Consider the following 26,810-nt stretch of genomic DNA (forward strand, 5'->3'; position numbering starts at 1 on the left):
TCCCCTCCCCTTCCCCTCGCCCCCATTCAATCCCCTTCCCCTCGCCCCCCACTCCATCCCCCTCAACCACCCTTATCCACCCCCTCCCCTCCCCTCCCTCCACCCCCCTCCCCTCCCCTTCCCCTCGCCCCCATTCAATCCCCTTCCCCTCGCCCCCCCACTCCATCCCCCTCAACCACCCTTATCCTCCCCTCCCCCTCCCCTCCCTCTCCCCTCCCCTCCCTCTCCCCTCCCCCACCTTCCAACCCCCACGCTCCCCCCTCCCTCCCTAGGAGATAGATCTAAACTTTAAAATGTGAATAACTTTAAAAATATAACACCGATTTCAATGAAACTTCTTCCATTAGCACCAAAGGGTCGACGGTGAGTAAGGTGGGCCTAAAGTTGTTGCGTTATCGTGTACCGTTTTACCTGTAGCTCAGGAACAAACAAACAAACATATGAGAGTTTTAGTATATAGATTTGAAGTGTTCATTCGCCAGACGGTTATTGGGAAGATAGGCACAAAATGCTGGAGTAACTCAGCGGGACAGGCAGCATCTCTGGAGAGAAGGAACGGGTGAAATTTAAGGGTTGACGTCCTTCTCCAGACTGGATATTGGGAAGAAGCTGTTCCTGAACCTGGAGGTCATGGTTTTCAGGCTCCAGCACCTTCTTCCCAATGGAAGGAGTGAAATGAGAGCGTGGCCAGGGTGGTGTGGGTCCTTCGTGATGCTGTCTCCAAATTTGAGGAAGGATATTCTTGCTATTGAGGGCGTGCAGCGTAGGTTCACTAGGTTAATTCCCGGAATGGCGGGACTATCATATGTTGAAAGACTGGAGCGACTAGGCTTGTATACACTGGAATTTAGAAGGATGAGAGGAGATCTTATCGAAAAGTATAAGATTATTAAGGGGTTGGACACGTTAGAGGCAGGAAACATGTTCCCAATGTTGGGGGAGTCCAGAACCAGGGGCAACAGTTTAAGAATAAGGGGTAGGCCATTTAGAACTGAGATGAGGAAAAACTTTTTCAGTCAGAGAGTTGTGAATCTGTGGAATTCTCTGCCTCAGAAGGCAGTGGAGGCCAATTCTCTGAATGCATTCAAGAGAGAGCTGGATTGAGCTCTTAAGGATAGCGGAGTAAGGGGGTATGGGGAGAAGGCAGGAACGGGGTACTGATTGAGAATGATCAGCCATGATCACATTGAATGGCGGTGCTGGCTCGAAGGGCTGAATGGCCTCCTCCTGCACCTATTGTCTATTAGCTGCCTTTCTAAGGGAACACCTCCTGTAGATTCCTTTGGTGGTGGGGAGGTCAGGACCCGTGAAGGACTGGGCAGTGTTCCACCACTTTTTGTAATCTCCTTCATTCCTGGATGTTTGAGTTGTCGAACCAGGCTATAATGCAACCAGTCAATATGTTCTCCACCGTTCACCCGTAGAAGTTCAAGAGAGGATTCATCAAAATGCCTAATCTACTCAACCATCTGTTTGATGGTCTTTCCTTATGATTGCATCAATGTGCTGGATCCAGGACTGATGTTCAAAGGTATAGAAACGGTATAGAAATTTACAAAATTCTTAAGGGGTTGGACAGGCTAGATAAAGGAAGATTGTTCCCGATGTTGGGGAAGTCCAGAACAAGGGGTCACAGTTTAAGGATAAAGGGGAGGTCTTTTAGGACCGAGATGAGAAAGTTTTTTTTCACACAGAGAGTGGTGAATCTGTGGAATTCTCTGCCACAGAGGATAGTTGAGGCCAGTTCATTGGCTATATTTAAGAGGGAGTTAGATGTGGCCCTTGTGGCTAAAGGGATCAGGGGGTATGGAGAGAAGGCAGGTACGGGATACTGAGTTGGATGATCAGCCATGATCATATTGAATGGCGGTGCAGGATCGAAGGGCCGAATGGCCTACTCCTGCACCTATTTTCTATGTTTCTATGTTTCTATATGCACGCCAGAAACTTGCAGATAGACACAAAAGTCTGCAGTCTGACCAACATGCTGGAGGAACTCAGTGGGTCAGGCAGCATCTCTGGAGAGAAGGAATGGGTGACGTTTGGGGTTGAGATCCTTCTTCAGACTGAGATTCAGGGGAGAGGGAGACACAGAGATGTGCAAGGGAAAGGCATAACAACGAGAGATCAAACGGGGCGAAGCTCAAGGAAAATGTAGATGAGATCATTGTTAGCTGGGGGAAGGTGACAACGAGGCATATAAAGATTACATTTAACCAGGACAGTCGGAGTAGTCGGAGAACTAGGATGGGGGAGGGGTAGAGAGAGAGGGAAAGCATCACCCTTATCTTACACCTCACCCTTCCATACCTCTGTCTCCCTCCACCCTATCTCTCAGTCTGAAGAAGGGTCTCGACCTGAAACGTCACCCATTCCTTCTCTCCAGAGAGTTTTAGATTTTTTTTAGATTTAGAGATACAGCGCGGAAACAGGCCCTTCGGCCCACCGAGCCCGCGCCGCCCAGCGATCCCCGCACACTAACACTATCCTACACACACTAGGGACAGGTTTTACATTTACCCAGTCAATTAACCTACATACATGTACGTCTTTGGAGTGTGGGAGGAAACCGAAGATCTCGGAGAAAACCCACGCAGGTCACGGGGAGAACGTACAAACTCCGTACAGACGGCGCCCGTAGTCGGGATCGAACCTGAGTCTCCGGCGCTGCATTCGCTGTAAGGCAGCAACTCTACCGCTGCACCACCGTGCCGCCCGCAGATGCTGCCTGACCCGCTGAGTTACTCCAGCCTTTTGTGTCTGTGTTCGGTGTAAACCAGCATCTGCAGTTCCTTCCGACCCTGAAACTTGAAGTTTGTTGCCTCTGCATTGATCAGTAGCTGCCTTCTCTTTGCCCACCCCCACACCCATTGTTTACGGATTCCACCCCCACACACGCCTCTCCTCTTTATTGCTCCTCTACCAACCCACGGGCAAAAATAAGAAGCAAAAGGTCTTCCCGACAGCAAGGTTCCTGGAACATTTCAGTAAACCGCAACTGTTTGCTTTCGCTATCTTTCCATCTGCATGACTTAATTTTCATAACAAGTCTCTTGTGGGGCATCTTATCAAATGCCATGATATTTCCTTTCCCAAGGCACTGGGGACATTTCTCAAGAAATTGGATTAAATTAGTTGAGCATAATTTGTCCTCTCCAATTGCATGGTGGTTGTCCCAGTTCATCTTTGTCTTGCAATGTGCTCAGTGAATCCAACCAGGATCCATCCCAGATTTTCAGCTGTTGCAGAGTCATCCAGCATGGAAGCAGGTCCTTCGGCCCAACTTGCCCACGCCAACCAAGATGCCCCACTTACACTAGTCCCACTTGCCTGTTTTTTGGTCCAAATCCCTTGCAGGAGCAAATGGAAAGGACACACAGAGTTCAAAGTAACAGCCGATTTATTAAAACTGGTACACATAATGGTGTGTATAATCTGTGTACATATGAGTGTGTGAATGAGACTGTGTGTATATATATATATATATATATATATATATATACATATATAGGAAGAAAAACTGCAGTTGCTGGTTTAAATCGAAGGTAGACAAAAAATGCTGGAGTAACTCAGCGGGTCAGGGAGCATCTCTGGAGAGAAGGAATGGGTGACGTTTCGGGTCGAGATCCTTCTTCAGTCTGAAGAAGAGTCTCGACCAGAAACGTCACCCGTTCCTTCTCTCCCGAGATGCCGCCTGATCCGCTGAGTTACACCAGCATTTTGTGTCTACCTTTGTGTGTGTGTGTTGTGTGTGTGTGTGTGTGTGTTGTGTGTGTGTGTGTGTGTGTGTGTGTGTGTGTGTGTGTGTTGTGTGTGTGTGTGTACAGAAACATTAACATAAATATATATATGTGTGAGTGAATCTGTCTGTGTGAGTGCATGAATTAATCTGTGTGTGACCGTGTGTGTGAGTGTGAATCAATCTATGTGTGTGTGAGAGTGTGAATGAATCTGTATGAGTGGGTGTGTGTGTGTGTGATGGTGAACATGTGTGAGTGTGTGTCCGTTTGAGTGAGTGTGAGTGTGTGTGATTGAATCTGTACCAGTGGGTGTGTGTGAGAGTGTGCGTGTGAGAGAGTGTGTGAGTGTGTGTGAGAGTGTGTGTGTGTTTGAGTGTGTGTGTGTGTGACTTTGTGAATGAATCTGTATCAGTGAGTGTGTTATGGGATTAATCGGTTAAAGTTCCCGACTCCTATTTTGCTGAGCAATGAGTTGAAACCGGATTAAACTTTGCCTTTTTTTTAAAGAGTTCTTGCAGCATAACTTAATCTGAGTAATTAATAAGTCAGATCAGGTAATTATTTGTTAAATAAGTAATTATCTGCTTGAATAGAAAAGGAATTGAGTAGCATACAAGGCTATTTGTATTATTCAGCTTGTTACAGAAATGAAATATTGGATTTATTCTGCATGAATCATTTCCTTTCCAAGCCCAGAGTTTATGGTCTTTAATGTTTCTGTTGACCAGAGCCCACTGTCCTGTTCTCCCCAGCTGCCTCTCTGCTGTAGAAAGACATGGAGTTTATTCCTGTGCTTCAGTACTGAGAGGGGTTGCCAACTTCCTCGCTCCCAAATACGGGACAAGGTGACGTCACCGCCCCGCGCCCCACGTGACCTCACCCAGCCAGCAGCCACGTGCTCCCGGCCCGGGCGGCCGCCATTGGTGGAGCGGGAGCACGTGGCCGCTGGCTGGGTGAGGTCACGTGGGACGCGGGGCGGTGACGTCACCCTTTGTCCCTTATTTGGGAGCGAGGAAGTTGGCAACCCTACTAATATGGGACAAGGGCGGTCCCGTACGGGACAACCCAATTTAGCCCAACATAAGGGATGTCCCGGCTAATACGGGACAGTTGGCAACTCTGGTACTGAGTTAGTTGTAGAATCAGTCCAACGAGGTAAGAATCAGTCCAACGAGATAAGCCTAGTGTGCAGATTTAGTTTAGAGATACATCGTTGAATCAGGCCGACCAACGATCGCCTGTGCACTAGTTCTACCCTACACACTAGGGACAATTTAAAGAAGTCAATTAACCTACAAACCCGGAGTGTGGGAGGGAACCGGAGCACCCGGAGAAAACCCACACGGTCACAGAGAGAATGTGCAGACTCGGTACAGACAGCACCCGTAGTCGGGATTGAACCCGGGTCTCCGGCGCTGTGAGGCAGCAACTCTACCGCTGCGCCACCGTGCTGCACTGTGTTTCATGATTCTATGACTATATGGCGAGTCCGAAACTTGTAGTTGTAGATGAAGTTTATTGCAACCGCAATACACGAATACAGAATCAAAACAACAAGTCGCAGGACAACCAATATAAACTTACTGTCTTCCTTGAAGACTTAGCCGAACTAACTAAATCAGGCGCCAAACGCACCCATGACATCGCTGGCCAATCAGCGATGTCCTTCCCTGGACCAATCCCCATGGTCGCGTTCCCACGTGACCTCGCTGGCCAATCCGAGGGTTCGACGACCTAGACCATTCTCCATGGTCGCTACAACTAACTAGAAGCTGTTAAAGCTGTACTTACAGTACAGCCATACGTGTAGAACATTTAAGATAGACACAAAATAGGCGGCACGGTGGCGCAGCGGTAGAGTTGCTGCCTTACAGCGAATGCGGCGCCGGAGACTCATGTTCCATCCTGACTACAGGCGCCGTTTGTACGTTCTCCCCGTGACCTGCGTGGATTTTCTCCGAGATCTTCGGTTTCCTCCCACACTCCAAAGACGTACAGGTATGTAGGTTAATTGGCTGGGCAAATGTAAAAATTGTCCCTAGTGTGTGTAGGATAGTGTTAATGTGCGGGGATCGCTGGGCGGCACGGACCCGGTGGACCGAAGGGCCTGTTTCTGCGCTGTGTCTCTAAATCTAAAAAAAAAATCTAAAATGCTAGAGTAACTCAGTGTGATAAGCAGCATCTCTGGGTAGAAGGAATGGGTGACATTTTGGGTCGAGACCCTTCTTCTGAAGTCACCCATTCCTTCTTTCCAGAGATGCTGCCTGTCCCGCTGAGTTACTCTAGCATGTTGTGTCTGTCTTTGGTGTAAACCAGCATCTGCAGTTCCATCCTATACATGTAGACCATTTATCACTTACAGCCCCTAGTTAATTTAACAACGTGAGGACAGTCTGGAAGTGGACACGTTTAACCAAAGATAGACACAAAATGCTGGAGTAACTCAGCGGGACAGGCAGCATCTCTGGAGAGAAGGAATGGGACATGTTTAACCTACAGGTAGAGTGAGGCTGGACTGGAACAAGGTGCAAGGTTCTCAGTCATGTTATGTACCAGAATCAAGAGAGTGTTGTCATGGACGAAAGAACAGACGATAGATATGGATCCTTGAGCAAAGAATAAGCCTCTTTTTACATGTATTTGCCCTTGGGATAGAGGATGAACCTGGGATCGAACCAGGGACCTTTAGATCTTCAGTCGAATGCTCTCCCGACGGGCGGCACGGTGGCGCAGCGGTAGAGTTGCTGCCTTACAGTGACAGAGACCCGAGTTTGATCCTGACTACGGGTGCTGTCTGTACGGAGTTTGTCCGTTCTCCCCGTGACCTGCGTGGGTTTTCTCCAGGATCTCCGGTTTCCACCCGATCTCCAAAGACGTGCAGGTTTGTTGGTATAAATTGTAAAATTGTCCCTAGTGTGTGTAGGATAGTGTTAGTGCGCGGGGATCGCTGGGCGGTGGTGACTCGGTGGGCCGAAGGGCCTGTTACCGCGCTGTATCTCTAAACTAAGCTGAGCTATTTCAGCTTTGAAGTATCCAATGAAAATAAATAATACTAGTACAAAGACGTACAGGTATGTAGGTTAATTGGCTGGGTAAATGTAAAAATTGTCCCTAGTGGGTGTAGCTGTAGGATAGTGTTAATGTACGGGGATCGCTGGGCGGCACGGACTTGGTGGGCCGAAAAAGGCCTGTTTCCGGCTGTATATATATATATGATATGATATGATAGACAAAAATACAATCAAGCCAGACTTAATGATAATAGGTAGAGCAAAGGGAAAGATAGAGTGTGTGGGATATAGTTTCCAGCATTGTAGCATAACATTGATTCATAAAGTAATCATAGAATTATATAGTACAGAAACAGGTCCTTCGGCCCAACTTGCCCACACCGACCAACATGCCCCATCTGCAGTGGTCCCACCTGCCTGCATTTGGCCCATATCCCTCTTAAACCTGCCCTCTCCATGCACCTGTCTAAATGTTTCTTAAACGTTGTGATTCAGTTGTGATAACAGTTCCAGAGACAAAGTCTAAAGTTCACACAGAGGTTGAGGACAATCGATAGAGACAGAAAACAGAGGAAAGGCCAGAAAAAAGATCCAACAGCGATCTGTGAGAAATAAGGAACCAGAAACGCTGGTTTACAAAGAAAAAGACACAGCGTAACGGAGTAACTCAGCGGGTCAGGCAGCATCTCTGGAGAACATGGATAGGTGACGTTCCACAGAGTGCTGGAGTATCTCAGCGGGACAGGCAGCATCTCTGGAGAACATGGATAGGTGACGTTCCACAGAGTGCTGGAGTAACTCAGCGGGTCAGGCAGCATCTCTGGAGAACATGGATAGGTGACGTTTCACAAAGTGCTGGAGTAACTCAGCGGGTCAGGCAGCATCTCTGGAGAACATGGATAGGTGACGTTCCACAGAGTGCTGGAGTAACTCAGCGGGTCAGGCAGCATCTCTGGAGAACATGGATAGGTGACATTTCGGGTCATGGCCCTTTCTCAGCCTGAAAGTCGAATCCAAACGTCATCTATCCATGTTCAGAACAGGGCAGCTCAATGATGCAGTGGTAGAGTTGCTGCCCTACAGAGCCAGAGTGCCCATAGTCAGGTCAGTTAGAAGAAGGGTCTCGACCCGAAACGTCACCCATTCCTTCTCTCCAGAGATGCTGCCTGTCCCGCTGAGTTACTCCAGCATTTTGTGTCCATCTGCAGTTCCTTTTGTCTGCTCCGCTGTAAAATCTCCTCAAGGTATGCCTACTTTGAAGAAGTTACGTTCGGGCTGAAGAAAAGTCCTGACCCGAAACGTCACCTGTTCCTTTTCCCCAGAGATGCTGCCTGACCGGCTGAGTTACTCCAGCATTTTGTGTCTATCTTCGGTGTAAACCAGCATCTGCAGTTCCTTCCAACACGATCAGTGGAACCCGCGCGTCATTGGGACTTGGGGGGAAACCAAAGTACCCAGAGGAAAGTCGGGCGGTCGCAGTGAGAATGTGCAAACTCCACACAGACAGCACCCCAGGCCAGGATCGAACCTGGATCTCTGGAGCTCTACTGCTGAGCCACCGTGCTGCCCATTATTCCTCAACGCATTCATGCCTAACTCCCATCCAAGTGATTTGGTGTGAATCATTACCTGCTCCACCAACACTGATGTTCCTGAATGCATTATTAGCTTCAATGTGACTCCAAAGACGTACAGGTATGAAGGTTAATTGGCTGGGTAAATGTAAAAATTGTCCCTAGTGGGTGTAGGATAGTGTTAATGTTACGGGGATCGCTGGGCGGCACGGACTTGGAGGGCCGAAAAGGCCTGTTTCCGGCTGTATATATATGATATGATATGATAAATTCTTCTGTGTAACACTGAGCTCTTTTTGTTATTTCCGCACTGAAATAGTGGTTCGATATCAGGAAGTGGTTGAGGTGAAATACCATCTGTCCGCACAACGATACATTTAATGTGTTGGCGGACTGGTGAGGGATCTCAGATGGCAGTCAATGGTCTGCATTATCTTGCAACAACAAGAACAGTTTTGCTTATTGTCACGTGTACCGAGGTACAGTGAAAAGCTTTTTTGTTGCGTGCTAACCAGTCTGCGGAAAGACAACACACGATTACAGTCGAGCTATTTACAGTGTACAGATACATGATAAAGGGAATAACGCTTATTGCAAGGTAAACATAGAAACATAGAAACATAGAAAATAGGTGCAGGAGTAGGCCATTCGGCCCTTCGAGCCTGCACCGCCATTCAATATGATCATGGCTGATCATCCAACTCAGTATCCCGTACCTGCCTTCTCTCCATACCCCCTGATCCCTTTAGCCACAAGGGCCACATCTAACTCCCTCTTAAATATAGCCAATGAACTGGCCTCAACTACCTTCTGTGGCAGAGAATTCCACAGATTCACCACTCTGTGTGAAAAAAAACTTTCTCATCTCGGTCCTAAAAGACTTCCCCCTTATCCTTAAACTGTGACCCCTTGTTCTGGACTTCCCCAACATCGGAAACAATTTTCCTGCATCTAGCCTGTCCAACCCCTTAAGAATTTTGTAAGTTTCTATAAGATCCCCCCTCAATCTTCTAAATTCCAGCGAGTACAAGCCCGATCAAAGATAGTCTGAGGGTCACCAATGAGGTAGATCGTAGTTGGTCGCGGTGGGATGGTTCAGTTGCCTGATAACAGCTGGGAAGAAACTGTCCCTGAAATATCTCGGATATAGTTTAGCTCTAAGTACTCGTATCTGTGTCACTGCTCCCCCTTGTCCCAGTCCCAGAGTAATAGACCTGCATGGCCCTCCAACCCACTGAGTCCTTGCCAGCCATTTGCACTAATCCCGTACTAACCCTATTTTGTATTCTCCCGCAATCTCATAAGTGACGGAAGCAGAATGAGGCCATTCGGCCCATCAAGTCTACTAGGCCATTGAGATTGGTGAGGGGGGGGGGGGGAGGGGAGACGGTGTACTCCTCCCCCTTCTGTCGTGGGGTACTCCCCTCCCCCCCAATCTTTGCACATCCCCAATCCTTTCCATTCGTCACTTTAATCTCATGTTTCATGCATTTTGTGTGTTCTATGACTGTTGGCAGATAAATATCCCTCCTGGGATAAATAAAGATCTATCGTATCTTATCACGGCTGTTCTAACTTTCCTCTCAACCCCATTCTCCTGCCTTCTCCCCATAACCTTTGTACCCGTACTAATCGAGAAACTATCAATCTCCACATTAAATATATCCATTGACTTGGCCTCCACCAAAGGTACTAGAGGAGTAAGATGGACCACTCCGTTGAAATCGCCTATACTGAAGTGTAATGTCCACCATTTTAGTAAAGTACGCAAAGAAGTGTAATGTCCACCATTTTAGTAAAGTACGCAAAGAAGTGTAATGTCCACCATTTTAGTAAGCAAACCCGCCGTTCGCTCTGCCTCTCGCAGTGTAATCAGTGTTTTGGGGGAACAGTATGTGTGATGATACCATTAAAATGCAGAATATATCTCATCTATCAATTCACAGATTTTAGTTATTTTTCTTTTTAAATGTTTCTGCAAGTTTCTGCCTACTAAAATGGTGCCGTGACCTACCACGGTTTTTAGGGTCGAGTGGTCTATCTTGATCCGCTAGTAACTTTGGCCTCCACAGCCTTCTGTGCAATGAATTCCACAGATTCACCGCCCTCTGACTAAAGAAATTCCTCCTCATCTTTCTAAAGGTACGTCCTTTTATTCTGAGGCTGTGGCCTCTGGTCCTAGACTCTCTCACTCATTAATTGGGAGATTAATCTGAGAAATATATGAGAAAATAACTAAAATCTGTGAGTTGATAGATGAGATATATTCTGCATTTTAAGGGCGGCACGGTGGCGCAGCGGTAGAGTTGCTGCCTTACAGCGAATGCAGCGCCGGAGACTCAGGTTTGATCCTGACTACGGGCGCCGTCTGTACGGAGTTTGTACGTTCTCCCCGTGACCTGCGTGGGTTTTCTCCGAGATCTTCGGTTTCCTCCCACACTCCAAAGACGTACAGGTATGTAGGTTAATTGACTGGGTAATATGTAAAAATTATCCCTAGTGTGTGTAGGATAGTGTTAATGTGCGGGGATCGCTGGGCGGCACGGACTCGGTGGGCCGAAGGGCCTGTTTCACGCTGCATCTCTAAATCTAATCTCATTAATTCCCCCCAGATTCCACCACTTACCTACACACTGTGGGTACTTTACAGAGACCAGTTAACCCACTAGTTCGCACATCCCCAAGAGATATAGGAGGAAACTGGAGCATCTGAATAAACTGGCCGGTGGTCAAGAAGGCACTTTGGCCTTCATCAGTCAGAGCATTGAGCGTAGAAATTGACAGGTCATGTTACAGTTGTGTTCAGTTTCAGTCACACCGTTATAGGAAAGATGTTGTTAAACGGTGGCGCAGCGGTACAGTTGCTGCTTTACAGCGAATGCAGCGCCGGAGACCCGGGTTCGATCCCGACTACGGGTGCTGTCTGTACGGAGTTTGTACGTTCTCCCCGTGACCTGCGTGGGTTTTCTCCGAGATCTTCAGTTTCCTCCCACACTCCAAAGACGTACAGGTTTGTAGGTTAATTGGATTGATATAAATCTCTAGCGCTGTGAGGCAGTGGTCCTGCAACAATGTGCTCCACAACTTTACAACCTCTGCAATATGTCTACCTGCTAATTCCATCAAGACGTCAAAACCATTAGGCCCCTGATTAGTACGGGTGTCAGGGGTTATGGGGAGAAGGCTGGAGAATGGGGTTGGGACGGAGAGATAGATCAGCCATGATTGATCGGTGGAGTAGACTTGATGGGCCGAATGGCCTAATTCTGCTCCTATCACTTGTGAACTCATGAACTTTCCCCATTCGACTAGAGGCTACTAAATTAATTTCCTTGACTTAGCCTTGATTTCACTCACACTCATCCCCAAACTATCAGCTTCACCTTGGTATTCTCAATAAAAAATATATAAATACGCCAGACAGTGTCTTGTGGCCTTAGATATAGGAAATTGGGATCAACTGTTGTCCTTAGATTCAAGAAAAGTTAGAGAGCATTGGCATAATTAGACAAGGGACAGATGTAATTTCATCCCCATTTTACAGTCAAACATTCTGACCTGAATTTTATATCTATAAAATCTTATCTTCTCATTTATAATGGAAGAGAATGATCTATAATTACAAGCTCCGTCCACAGCACCCTCAGGAACTGATCATTGAGAAGGGGAGGCCAACAGTATCCAATCAGATCCACCACTGTTGCTTCGTGCAGGTCAGCAGAAGCCGACCAAGTCAGATGAAGTGGCTGTGGACACGAGGGACCTGAGCCCAAGGCAGTGTCATCTTTGGAGCTAATTAAAAACACTTCTCACTGGTAACAATTCCAAAACCAGCAGGGCCACCAGATTCAATTAATTGCCTTTCCAATAATTTATCTTTACGGCTTTACCGTTTAGTTTACTGTTACGTGTGCCGAGGTACAGTGAAAAGCTTCTGTTGCGTGCTAACCAGTCAGCGGAAAGACAATACGTGATTACAATCGAGCCATTTACAGTGTACAGATACATGATAAGGGAATAACGTTTAGAGCAAGGTAAAGCCAGCAAAGTCCGATTGAAGACAGTCCGAGGGTCACCAATGAGGTGGATAGTAGTTCAGCACTGCTCTCTGGTTGTGGTGGGATGGTTCAGTTGCCTGATAACAGCCGGGAAGAAACTGTCCCTGAATCTGGAGGTGTGCGTTTTCACACTTCTGTACCTCTTGCCCGATGGGAGAGGGGAGAAGAGGGAGTGGCCGGGGTGAGACTGGTCCTTGATTATGCTGCTGGCCTTGCCGAGGCAGCGTGAGGTGTAGATGGAGTCAGTGGAAGGGAGGCTGGTTTGTGTGATGGTCTGGGCTGCGTCCATAATTCGCTGCAATTTCTCGCGGTCTTGGATGGAGCTGCTCCCAAACCAAGCTGTGATGCTTCCCGATAAAATGCTCTCTATGGTGCATCTGTAGAAGTTGGTGAGAGTTGTAAGGGATTTGCCGAACTTCCTAAGCCTTCGAAGGAAGTCGAGGCGTTGGTGAGCGTTCTTGGTCGTTGATTCAATATGGGTGGTCCAGGAGAAGTTGTTGGTGATTTTGACTCCTAGGAATTTGAAGTTTCCCACCATCTCTACTTTGGAACTGTCAATGCAAACTGGGATATGTATCCTGGGATATGTTTGCTTCCTGATGTCGGTCACTATCTCCTTTGTCTTGCTGACACCGAGAGAAATGTTGTTGTGTCGACACCAGGACACAAGGTTTTCCATCTCCTTCCACTTCTCCGTCTCATCATTATTTGATATCCGGCCAACAAAGGTGGTGTCGGCTGCGAATTTGAAAATTGAATTAGATTTGTACATGGCTGCACGGTCGTGGGTACTAGGAGCAGAATTAGGCCATTCGGCCCATCGAGTCTACTCCGCCATTCAATCATGGCTGATCTCTGCCTCTTAATCCCATTTCCCTGCCTTCTCCCCATAACCCTTGACACCCGTTCTAATCAAGAAATTGTCTATCTCTGCCTTAAAAATATCCACTGACTTGACCTCCACACCCCTCTGTGGCAATGAGTTCCATAGATTCACTACCCTCTCACTAAAGAAGTTCCTTCTCACCTCCTTTCTAAAAGAGCGCCCTTTAATTTTGAGGCTGTGACGTCTGGTCCTAGACTCTCCCACCAGTGGAAACATCCTCTGCACATCCACTCTATCTATGCCTTTCATTGTTCTGTAAGTTTCAATGAGGTCCCCCCTCAACCTTCTAAACTCCAGCGAGTACAGGCCCAGTGTTGTCAAACGCTCCTCATATGCTAACCCACTCATTCCTAAAATTATATCACAGCGTACTTTAATGTACAAATGAACAGACCAAACTACAATGTAATCTGTAACCACTGATGATCACTGCAGGTCTTTTTCAATTATTTGAAATTAGATTTCATACAATACGTTGAGTAGAGACTTTTGAGGGAAAAAAGCTTTTTTTTCTGAAGGACAAATCCATTTTAGGCTGAACTGATCCATCAGTTTCTAGTCTCCAGTCAGCAAAATATCAAGGAATATTTTAGACAATAGACAATAGACAATAGGTGCAGGAGTAGGTCATTCGGCCCTTCGAGGCAGCACCACCATTCAATGTGATCATGGCTGATCATTCTCAATCAGTACCCCGTTCCTGCCTTCTCCCCATACCCCCTGACTCCGCTATCCTTAAGAGCTCTATCTAGCTCTCTCTTGAATGTATTCAGAGAATTGGCCTCCACTGCCATCTGAGGCAGAGAATTCCACAGATTCACAACTCTCTGACTGAAAAAGATTTTCCTCATCTCAGTTCTAAATGGCCTACACCTTATTCTTAAACTGTGGCCCCTGGTTCTGGACTTCCCCATCATTGGGAACATGTTTCCTGCCTCTAACGTGTCCAACCCCTTAATAATCTTATACGTTTCGATAAGATCCCCTCTCATCCTTCTAAATTCCAGTGCCTGATAGCATAAGCTGCCTGATAGCACTGGTCATAAAGGCAAACATTGTGGAAACAGTCCCTTTGGTCAAATCCTCCAAGATGCCCCATCTAAGCTAATCTAATTTGTCCACGTTTGGCTCACATCCATCTGATCATAGGTTTAAGGTGAGGGGGGGAAAGATTTAATAGGAATCCGAGGGGTAACTTTTTTACACCAAGGGTGGTGGGTGAATGGAACAAGCTGCCAGAGGAGGTAGTTGAGACTGGGACTATCACAACGTTTAAGAAACAGTTAGACAGGTTCGTGGATAGGACAGGTTTGGAGGGATATGGACCAAACGCAGGCAGGTGGGACTAGTGTAGACGGGACATGTTGGTTAGTTGGGTTGAAAGGCCTGTCTCAACGTTGTATCACTCTGTGACTCTAAGAACCTTTAATATCCAAGTACCTGTCCAAATATCCATTAACTGCTATTGGGATTGGGTCAAAAGCTTCACATGGGGCTAGTAGTAACGATGGGCTGAGCGGGCTGTTTCTGCACAAAGACTATGATTCTCTGAATGTCTTTGCAAAACCTATTAGCACACAGGCACTCAGACCAATGGGGAAAGGGTTTGCCGAATGGAATCATGGAATAGTTGACAATTAACCCAGCTCTTTCAAAGAGCAATATGTTTGTCTTACTGCCCTGCATAGTTCAGTTAGGCTTAGAGACACAGCGTAGAAACAGGCCCATCGTCCCACCGAGTCCACGCCGACCAGCGATCACCCTGTCCACTAGTACTATCCCACACACACCAGGGACAATTTACATTTTGTTTAACCAGATCACCCAAAGGAAACCCATGCAGTAACGGGGAGAACATGCAAACTCCGTATAGACAGCACCCGTAGTCAGGATGGATTCTGGGTCTCTGGCGCTGTGAGGCAGCAACTCTACCGCTGAGCCTGTCCTTTTCCAAAGATATTTTGTTTCTTCTTCAAGTATTTATTCAATGTTTTTTAACATCTCTCAAATACTGCATTCTAAATTCTAACCACACAATGCGTCAAAATGTTTTGTCGTGTGTCACCTTAAAAACTGCCCTTTGGTGCTAAAATCTTCCATGGTTTCTTCATTTAAATCAACAGTGGATTTAACTACTTTTTAAAACTCCCACTACTCTGTTCGATGTATAAACAACCACATCTCGTTCTGTCTATCGTTGTCCCTGGTGGCGCGGCGGTAGAGTTGCTGCCTCACAGCGCCAGAGACCCGGGTTTGATCCCAACTACGTCTGTACGAGTTTGTATGTTCTCCCCATGACCTGCGTGGGTTTTCTCTGGGTGCTCCGGTTTCCTCCCACACTCCAAAGACGTACAGGCTTGTAGGTTAATTGTCTTCGGTAAAATTGTAAATTGTCCCTAGTTTGTGTAGGATAGTGTTAGTATGTGGGGATCGCTGGTCGGCGCGGAACCGATGGGTCGAAGGGCCTGTTTCTGCGCTGTATCTCTAAACTAAACTAGTTCAGCAATTCTATATAAAGATTTGAGGAGATCTTTAATTTCCTTGTTCAACACACTCAAGAGCCTCTTAAAGTATCCAGAATTGGGTTCGAAGATAGACGCAAAATGCTGAAGTATCTCAGCGGGACGGGCAGCATCTCTGGAGAGAAGGAATGGGTGACGTTTCGGGTCGAGACCCTTCTTCAGACTGATGTCAGGGGAGGGGGTGGGACAGAGATAGGATGTTGTGGGAGACAGGAAGACTAGTGAGAGATATAAGAAAATAACTGCAGATGCTGGTACAAATCGATTTATTCACAAAATGCTGGAGTAATTCAGACTGAAGAAGGGTCTCGACCCGAAACGTCACCCATTCCTTCTCTCCCGAGATGCTGCCTGACCTGCTGAGTTACTCCAGCATTTTGTGAATAAATAGACTAGTGAGAGAACTGGGAAGGGAGAGGGGAAAGAGAGGGACAGAGGAACTATCTGAAGTTGGAGAAGTCAATGTTCATACCTCTGGGGTGTAAGCTGCCCAAGCGAAATATGAGATGCTGTTCCTCCAATTTGCACTGGGCCTCACTATAACAATGGAGGAGGCCCATGACAGAAGGGTCAGACTGGGAGTGGGAGGGGGAGTTGAAGTGCTGAACCACAGGGAGATCAGGTTGGTTAAGGCGGACTGAGCGAAGGTGTTGAGCGAAACCATCTTTGATCAGACCTAACTGGACGTTATCTTGCACTAAATGTTATTCAAGTTATTCTCTTTTTCGTATATCTGTACACAGTGGATGGTTCGGTTACAATCATGTATTGTCTTTCCGCAGATTGGTTAGCACCCAGCAATAGCTTTTCACTGTACCTCGTTACACGTGACAATAAACCAAACTCAGCTCCACTCTCTGAACATCTTGCAGCCACTGTTCAATTTGAAACAGTGTTCATTGTCAGTTCTTGTTACTTCTATTATCCAGGCCGGGATAGAGTGGATGTGGAGAGGATGTGTCTGTTTGTTGGGAGAATCTAGGGACAGAGGCCACAGCTTCAGAATAAAAGGACGTACCTTTAGGAAGGAGATGAGGAGGAATTTATTTAGTCAGAGGGTGGTGAACCTGTGGAATTCATTGCCACAGACGGCTGTGGAGGCCAAGTCAGTGGATATTGTTAAGGTGGAGATTGATAGATTTTTGATTAGGGTGTCAGCGGAAAAGGCAGGAGAATGGGATTGAGAGAGTGGATTCGATGTGGATCCAAGAGTGGATTTGGTGCTGTAAAGCAGCAATTCAGTTCAGTGTAGTTTATTGTCACGTGTACCGAGGTACAGTGAAAAGCCTTTGTTGCGTGCTAACCATTCTAGCCTTAGAGGGAGTACCGGGAAGGTTCACCAGATTGATCCCTGGGATGGCAGGACTTTCATATGAAGAAAGACTGGATAGACTAGGCTTGTACTCGCTGGAATTTAGAAGACTGAGGGGGGATCTTATAGAAACATATAAAATTCTTAAGGGGTTGGAGAGGCTAGATGCGGGAAGATTGTTCCCGATGTTGGGGGAGTCCAGAACCAGGGGTCACAGCTTAAGGATAAGGGGGAAGTCTTTTAGGACCGAGATGAGAAAACATTTCTTCACACAGAGAGTGGTGAGTCTGTGGAATTCTCTGCCACAGAAGGTAGTTGAGGCCAGTTCATTGGCTATATTTAAGAGGGAGTTAGATGTGGCCCTTGTGGCTAAAGGGATCAGGGGGTATGGAGAGAAGGCAGGTACAGGTTACTGAGCTGGATGATCAGCCATGATCATATTGAATGGCGGTGCAGGCTCGAAGGGCCGAATGGCCTACTCCTGCACCTATTTTCTATGTTTCTATGTAACCAGTCAGCAGAAAGACAACACACAATTACAATCGAGCCATTTACAGTGTATAGATACATGCTAACGTTTAGTGCAAGGTAAAGCCAGCAAAGTCCGATCAAGGATAGGCCGAGGGTCACCAATGAGGTAGATAGTAGTTCAGCACTGCTCTCTGGTTGTGGTGGGACGGTTCAGTTGCCCGATAACAGCCGGGAAGAAGCTGCCCCTGAATCTAGAGGTGTGCGTTTTCACACTTCTGTACTACCTCTACCGCTGCGTCCCTGAGTCACCCCTTACACCAACGGGGCAAGTGTGAGTGGGGAACAATGTAAATACAAGGAGCTGATGTCGGGCAGTGAGTGAAGAAGAGGAGGGTGAGCAATGGTGTCCAGCACAATACAATGCCCTAACAGAAAATTCTCACTCACCTATTTTCAACTGGCATTTGAGAAGTGAAGATAGGCAGAATATTCTGGGGTAACTCAGCGGGTCAGAAAGCATCTCTGGTGAAAAGGAATGGGTAATGTTTTGTGTCGAGACACTTCTTCTGAGCACACCACTATCTAGGACAGAGTTCACCAGTTGACCTGCCTGGAGTCAACATGTAATGAGTTTAGTTTAGAGATACAGCGCAAAAACAGGCCCTTCGACCCACCGAGTCCGCGCCGACCAGCGATCCCCACACACTAACACTACCCTGCACACACTAGGGCCAATGTGCATCTTTATCAAGCCAATTAACCTACAAACCTGTACGTCTTTGGAGTGTGGGAGGAAACCGAAGATTTCGGAGGAAAACCCACGCATGTCACGTCGTACAGACAGCAGCTGTATCATATCATATCATATCATATATCTACAGCCGGAAACAGGCCTTTTCGGCCCTCCAAGTCCGTGCCGCCCAGTGATCCCCGTACATTAACACTATCCTACACCCACTAGGGACAATTTTTACATTTGCCCAGCCAATTAACCTACATACCTGTACGTCTTTGGAGTGTGGGAGGAAACCGAAGATCTCGGAGAAAACCCACGCAGGTCACGGGGAGAACGTACAAACTCCTTACAGTGCAGCACCCGTAGTCAGGATCGAACCTGTGTCTCCGGCGCTGCATTCGCTGTAAAGCAGCAACTCTACCGCTGCGCTACCGTGCCGCCCTAGTCGGGATCGAACACTTGTCTCTGGCGCTGAATATCTAGGACAGAGTTCAACGGTTGACGTGCCTTGAACATGTAATGAGTTTAGTTTAGTTTAGAGATACAGCGCAAAAACAGGCCCTTCGACCCACCGAGTCCAGCGATCCCCACACACTAGTACTATCCTACACACACTAGGGACAATTTACAATTTGTACCAAAGCCAATTAACCTACAAACTGGCACTTCTTTGGAGTGTGGGAGGAAACCGGAGCACCCGGAGAAAACCCACGCAGTTGACTGGGAGAACGTATAAACTCCGTAAAACATTACCCATTCCTTTTCACCAGAGATGCTTTCTGACCCGTTGTGTTACCCCAGAATTTTGTGCCTATCTTCACTTCTCAATTACCAGTTAAAAATAGGTGAGTGAGAATTTTCTGTCAGGGCATTGTATTGTGCTGCTGGAGAAAACCCACGCAGGTCACTGGGAGAACGTACAAACTCCGTACAGACAGCACCCGTGGTCAGGATGGAACCCGGGTCTCTGGCGCTGTGAGGCAGCAACTCTACCGCTGCGCCACCGTGGCAGCTGGTTTAATTGTGTTTAATTGTGTCTGATGGAGCTGTCGAGTGAAGTGAATCTCTGCACGGAGTCACTCTGTCCTCATCTTCTTGCTTTCCAGTTTCACTCGTAATGTGGATGCGAAGACAGATACATTAAGAGGCTCAGGGGAGTGCAGATGGAGGTAGGAATTGATTTTAGTTCCTTTAATCGCGGGTTCGAGTGTGCATTTCCCTGTTTGTGTATACAAGAGGAAAAAAGACAGGGATGAAAAGACTTCACAGCTGTGTCTATAAAAATACAATGGCAATTAAGATAAAGAGTCATGGTCATAGTCTTACAGCGTGGAAACAAGTCCTGTGGCCCAACTTGCCCACACCAACCAACAGGGGCCACAGTTTAAGAATAAAGGGGTGAGCCATTTAGAACGGAGATGAGGAAAAACTTTTTCAGTCAGAGTTGTAAATCTGTGGAATTCTCTGCCTCAGAAGGCAGTGGAGGCCGATTCTCTGGATGCTAAGTGGGAGTTAGATAGAGCTCTTAAAGATAGCGGAGTCAGGGGAGTATGGGGAGAAGGCAGGAACGGGGTACTGATTGTGGATGATCAGCCATGATCACATTGAATGGTGGTGCTGACTCGAAGGGCCGAATGGCCTACTCCTGCACCTGTTGTCTATTGTCTATAACGTGTCCCTTCTACACTAGTCCCACCTGCCTGCGCTTGGCCCATATCCCTCCAAACCTGTCCTATCCATGTACCTGTCGAAATGTTTCTTAAACGTTTCAATAGTCCCTGCCCCAACTACCTCCTCCGGCAGCTCGTTCCATACACCCACCACCCAATGCGTAAAAATGTAACCCCTCCGATTCTTATTAAATCTTTTCCCCACTCATCTTAAACTTATGTCCTCTGGTTCATGATTCCCCTACTCTAGGCAAGAGACTCTGTGCATCTACCCGATGTCTTCCTCTCATGGTTTTATACACTATCGATATGTTCTGGGTTTTAGATTTTAAAGCACAACCTCACAGCCAAAGGAAATTTGAAGCTGCCTCTTTGACCTTCTTGATGTGGAGAGAATGTTTCCACTTGTGGGAGAGTCTAGGACCAGAGGTCACAGCCTCAGAATTAAAGGGCGCTCTTTTAGAAAGGAGGTGAGGAGGAACTTCTTTGGTCAGAGGGTGGTGAATCTGTGGAACTCATTGCCACAGAGGGCTGTGGAGGCCAAGTCAATGGATATTTTTAAGGCAGAGATACAGTGCATTCAGAAAGTATTCAGACCCCTTCACCTTTTCCACATTTTGTTACGTTACAGCCTTATTTTAAAATGGATTAAATTCTTTTTTTTTTAGCATCAATCTACACACAATACCCCATAATAAAAAAGCAAAAACAGATGTTTAGAAGTTTTTGCAAAGTAATTAAAAATAAATAACTGAAATTTCACATTTACATAAGTATTCAGACCCTTTACTCAGTACTTTGTTGAGGCTCCTTTGGCAGTGATTACAGCTTCAAGTCTTCTTGGGTATGACGCTACAAGCTTGGCACACCTGTATTTGGGTAATCTCTCCCATTGTTCTCTGCAGATCCTCTCAAGCTCTGTCAGGTTGGATGGGGAGCGTCGGTGCTCAGCTATTTTCAGGTCCCTCTAGAGATAGATCAGCCATGACTGAATGGCGGAGTGAACTTGATGGGCCGAATGGCCTAATTCTTCTCCTATCACTTATGAACAGCCAGAGTGGGATGCAATACTGTCCGAGTGCTTCATCATTCAGACAATCACTGACACGCAGACTGTAGGGAAATGCATCCAGGCAATGCATCTGTACATTGTGCCTGTCGTTCTAACAAAATGTTAGATGGTAAGAATAAGAAGGCAGAGTATTATCTGAATGGTGTCAAGTTAGGAAAAGGGGACGTACAACGAGATCTGGGTGTCCTAGTGCATCAGTCACTGAAAGGAAACATGCAGGTACAGCAGGCAGTGAAGAAAGCCAATGGAATGTTGGCCTTCATAACAAGAGGAGTTGAGTATAGGAGCAAAAAGGTCCTTCTACAGTTGTACAGGGCCCTAGTGAGACCGTACCTGGAGAACTGTGTGCAGTTTTGGTCTCCAAATTTGAGGAAGGATATTCTTGCTATTGAGGGCGTGCAGCGTAGGTTTAAATCGAAGGTAGACACAAAATGCTGGAGTAACTCAGCGGGACAGGCAGCGTCTCTGGAGAGAAAGAATGGGTGACGTTTCGGGTCGAGACACTTCTTCCTTGTGGTTTCCTTGCCCAGGTTTGCAATCTGATGCCATTACACTTGGCAAGGTCGAGAATCAATTTTTGCAGACTGTCGGTGGTAGAGTATTTCACAAGTTCACAGGTTATAGGAGCAGAATTAGGCCATTCGGCCCATCGAGTCTACTCTGCCATTCAATCATGGCTGATCTCTGCCTCCTAATCCCATTTTCCTGCCTTCTCCCCATAACCCTTGACACCCGTTCTAATCAAGAATTTGTCTATCTCTGCTTCAAAAATATCCACTGACTTGGCCTCCACAGCCCTCTGTGGCAATGAGTTCCACAGATTCACCACCCTCTGACTAAAGAAGTTCCTCATCACCTCCTTTCTAAAAGAGCGCCCTTTAATTCTGAGGCTGTGACCTCTGGTCCTAGACTCTCCCACCAGTGGAAACAGCCTCTCCACATCCACTCTATCTATGCCTTTCATTATTCTGTAAGTTTCAATGAGGTTCCCCCTCAAACATCTAAACTCCAGTGAGTACAGGCCCTGTGCTGTCAAACGCTAACCCACTCATGCCTGAAATCATTCTTGTAAATTGTGAATGAGTAAATTAAATTGTGAACCTTGGTATCCAGAGCAGGAGGTATTTGGGGATATTGATGAAGGAGGCACAATGTATCACAAAATGCTGGAGTATCTCAGCGGGTCAGGCAGCATCTCAGAAGAGAAGGAATGGGTGACGTTTCGGGTCGAGACCCTTCTTCAGACTGACGTCGGGGAGAGGGTCGGTGATGGTTTTGGTATCATGTTCAGCACAGACATTGTGGGCCAAAGGGTCTGTTCTTGTGTAGGAAAAAAAACTGCAGATGCTGGTTTAAATCGAAGGTAGACACAAAATGCTGGAGTAACTCAGCGGGACAGGCAGCATCTCAGGAGAGAAGGAATGGGTGACGTTTCGGGTCAAGACCCTTCTTCAGACTGAAGAAGGGTCTCGACATCAGTCTGAAGAAACGTCACCCATTCCTTCTTTCCCGAGATGCTGCCTGACCCGCTGAGTTACTCCAGCATTTTGTGATACCGTTGATTTGTACCAGCATCTGCAGTTATTTTTCTACACAGCTTGATGAAGGAGTTGGTGAGTTTGGCTGAAGGATGTGACCGTGCATGGATGGTTGTTAAAGGTTGCCGCATGACCAGTCCGTGTGAGGGCACTCCTAATTCAAGCATGTCCCCTGATGTTTGTGAGGAGCACAAATGCTCCTGCAGTGATTGCAATCCAACCAACATACCTCTCGAGTGTTGGCTCCAGGTGCCTGAAGTTGGTGCTTTAATCTTGAAGGTAATTGGGAAAATAGCCAGAGGCAAGAGGAGATTGTTTTTTTTTAAACACAGCACATTGTTAAGATCCAAAATCTCTTGCCTGAAGGACAGTGAAAGCAGATTTAATAGCTTTCAGAAGGGAATTGGATACATCTGTGAAGGCAATATTTTGCAGAGCTATGGTGAAAGTCTTGTTGTAAAGGATAGCCTTTCCAATGTGTCAACACAATCCAGATGGAGCAAGTGACTTCACACTGTGCAACGTTGTGCTAAAACTCTACAGTTCTCCTGAAGCACGAATTCTCCGCCTCAGAAGGCAGTGGAGGCCAATTCTCTGAATGCATTCAAGAGAGAGCTAGATAGAGCTCTTAAGGATAGCGGAGTCAGGGGGTATGGGGAGAAGGCAGGAACGGGGTACTGATTGAGAATGATCAGCCATGTTCACATTGAATTTCGGTGCTGGCTCGAAGGGCCGAATGGCCTCCTCCTGCACAGAATCTCTTGCCCAGAGCAGGGGAATCGAGAACCAGAGGACATTGTGGTTGAATGTGTAGGAAGGAACTGTAGATGCGATTTACACCGAAGAGACACAAAATGCTGGAGTAACTCAGCGGGACAGGCAGCATCTCTGGAGAGAAGGAATGGACGAAGTTTCGGGTCGAGAACCTTCCTCCGACTGAGAGTCAGGGGAGAGGGAACCGAGATATAGAAGGTATGGAGAGGCTTAAGGTGGGGAAGAGATTAAATAGGAACCTGAGATGTAACTTTTCCACACAAAGGGTGGTGGGTGTATGGAACGAGCTGACAGTGGAGGTAGATTTTTTTTAGATTTAGATTTAGAGATACAGCGCGGAAACAGGCCCTTCGGCCCACCGAGTCCGCGCCGCCCCGCGATCCCCGCATATTAACACTATCCTACACACACTAGGGACAATTTTTACATTTACCCAGTCAATTAACCTACATACCTGCACGTCTTTGGAGTGTGGGAGGAAAGCGAAGATCTCGGAGAAAACCCACGCAGGTCACGGTGAGAACGTACAAACTCCGTACAGACGGCACCCGTAGTCAGGATCGAACCTGAGTCTCCGGCGCTGCATTCGCTGTAAGGCAGCAACTCTACCGCTGCGCCACCGTGCAGGGAGGTAGTTGAGGCAGGGACGATCGCAACTTTTAAGAAACATTTAGACAGGTACATGGATAGGACAGGTTTAGAGGGATAGGGGCCAAACGCAGGCAGGTGGGACTAGTGCAATAGACAATAGACAATAGGTGCAGGAGTAGCCCATTCGGCCCTTCGAGCCAGCACCGCCATTCACTGTGATCATGGCTGATCATGCACAGCTGTAGATGGGACATGTTGGCCGGTGTGGCCAAGTTGGGCCACAGGGCCTGTTTCCACACTGCGTCACTATAGAGTTAATCAGAGGTAGCTCAATGAAGGACGATTGGATGCATCGTGGAGAGTTTTGTTTCATCTCGAACCCTGAGCCCTCTGCTGACGCAGAAGCTAAGTGTCATTTTACCTTCTGTGGAATTAATATTGATTTGATCCCATTTAAAGCTTTTAAAACCCACTCACATCTGTTCCATTTGCAAGATACATATTTCTTTCCGTAAACACCCAAACAGCAGCTACAGTTCACAGCAATATGAATGGGCAGTGGGTAATTTGTGATCTTTAATGGAAGACTTGGATACTGGCAGTGGAAGAAAATAACTGCAGATGCTGGTACAAATCGAAGGTATTTATTCACAAAATGCTGGAGTAACTCAGCTGGTCAGGCAGCATCTCAGGAGAGAAGGAATGGGTGACGTTGCGGGTCCAGACCCTTCTTCAGACTTCAGTGGAAGTCAGTCCGAGTTACTGACTACAATATGCACGGCCGTCCTCGATCAGCCCAGGTCTTTACAACACAAAAGGACCTTCGGGTTTCTAGTAGAAGATTGGCCAGTTGAATAATTGACACAATTATCAGGTCAAACCTCCATGGATTTTATGATGTGCCATGTTGGCCTTTCTTTCCGACAACCTCATCAGGTCATAAGTGATAGGAGCAGAATTGGACCATTCGGCCCATCACATCTACTCCGCCATTCAATCACGGCTGATCTATCTCTCCCTCCCAACCCCATTCTCCTGCCTTCTCCTCATAACCTCTGACACCCGCACTAATCAACCCGTACTTACTAACCTCCTCCTCGAAATAGTTTACATAGCCTCTAGGACTTAAAGAGCTACATTTAGAAGGCACGGTGGCGCAGCGGTAGAGTTGCTGCCTCACAGTGCCGGAGACCCAGGTTCGATCCCGACTACAGGTGCTGTCTGTACGGAGTTTGTACGTTCTCCCCGTGACCTGCGTGCGTTTTCTCCGAGTGCTCCGGTTTCCTCCCACACTCCAAAGACGCGCAGTCTTTCCTAGGGTTGCCAACTGTCCCGTATTAGCCGGGACATCCCGTATATTGGGCTAGATTGGTTTGTCCCGTACGGGACTGCACTAGTCCTATACTAGGCCCGGGGGGGGTCGCTGTAGGCCCGGACACTGTAGGCCCGGACACTGTAGGCCCAGACGGCCGCTGTAGGCCCAGGGGCCACTGTCGACACGGACAGTGTAGGCTAACGGAGTGTGTTTTGGTGCTAATGGAAGAAGTTTCATTGAAATCGGTGTTATATTTTTAAAGTTATTTTTAAAGTCATTCACATTTTAAGGTTTAAATCTATCTCCTAAGGGGAAAAGGAGGGACGGAGGGAGGGGGGTGGAGGAGGGAGGGAGGGAGGAAGGGAGAGAGGGAGGAGGGAGCGGGGAGGAGAGGATGCTGTACCAATGTTTGGGCCCAACAGGTCCACTTGGTCTAGTAACATTTAAAAGCCTTTTTTTGGCTCTGCGATATTCAGAGGTCAATAGTTAATGTAAGTCTGACCCTCTACTTTATCTCATTAGTTTAAGTGAATTAAACTTTGAAGCCACCACATATTAAATACAGTATTTTAAGAAATATAGTTGTGGAACCGCTTCTTGCTTAAATGTAATTAATTCTGAAGCTTGAATGAGATTTTTTGATAAGACTGAACGTTTTATTTGAGGATTGGAAAACTTGTCAGAATCAGCGAAATATGACTATGAAAATAGAATAGGAGGTAAGTTAGCAAACGATATTATAATGGATTGCAAGAGCTTTTAAAACCATGTACAATGAAAAAAAATTAGTAAACGTAAATGTGGGTCCCAATGAGGAATTCAAAAGCTTGTGCTAATACAGCACTTTTAATAATGTAAAACATCCCAAGGAACAATGGGTGGCACAGTTATAGAGTCCATATAACCATATAACGATATAACCATATAACAACTACAGCACGGAAACAGGCCCTTCGGCCCAACTTGCCCACACTGCCAACATGTCCCAGCTACACTAGTCCCACCTGCCTGCGTTTGGCCCAAACCTGTCCTATCCATGTACCTGTCAAACTGTTTCTGAAACGTTGCGATGGTCCCAGCCTCAACTACCTCCTCCTTTGTGTGAAAAAGTTACCCCTCAGATTCCTATCAAATCTTTTCCCCTTCTCCTTAAGCCTATGTCCTCTGGTCCTCGATCCCCCTACTCTGGGCAAGAGACTCTGTGCATCTACCCGATGCGGCACGGTGGCGCAGCGGTAGAGTTGCTGCTTTACAGCGAATGCAGCGCCGGAGACTCAGGTTCGATCCTGACTACGGGTGCTGCACTGTAAGGAGTTTGTACGTTCTCCCCGTGACCTGCGTGGGTTTTCTCCGAGATCTTCGGTTTCCTCCCACACTCCAAAGACGTACAGGTATGTAGGTTAATTGGCTGGGTTAATGTAAAAATTGTCTCTAGTGGGTGTAGGATAGTGTTAATGTACGGGGATCGCTGGGCGGCACGGACTTGGAGGGCCGAAAAGGCCTGTTTCCGGCTGTATATATATGATATGATATGATATTC

The 26,810-nt window shown here is 47.0% G+C and overlaps 1 protein-coding gene across 13 annotated transcripts in view; it reads left to right on the forward strand.

Moving 5' to 3' along the window:
• LOC144610619 (adhesion G protein-coupled receptor L1-like) overlaps positions 1-26,810 on the forward strand; it is a 455,971-nt gene that overhangs the window by 26,124 nt on the left and 403,037 nt on the right. For 12 of the 13 annotated variants that reach the window (XM_078429454.1, XM_078429459.1, XM_078429460.1 and 9 more), the window contains exon 2: positions 19,417-19,479. The exons of the other annotated variant lie outside the window; for it this stretch is intronic. The gene's annotated coding sequence lies outside the window, so the exon portion shown is untranslated. The remainder of the gene's footprint in view (positions 1-19,416; positions 19,480-26,810) is intronic. 13 annotated transcript variants of the gene reach the window in all.

The sequence above is a fragment of the Rhinoraja longicauda genome, chromosome 37 (assembly GCF_053455715.1).
Source record: "Rhinoraja longicauda isolate Sanriku21f chromosome 37, sRhiLon1.1, whole genome shotgun sequence".
In the NCBI taxonomy this organism is placed as follows: Eukaryota; Metazoa; Chordata; class Chondrichthyes; order Rajiformes; family Arhynchobatidae; genus Rhinoraja; species Rhinoraja longicauda.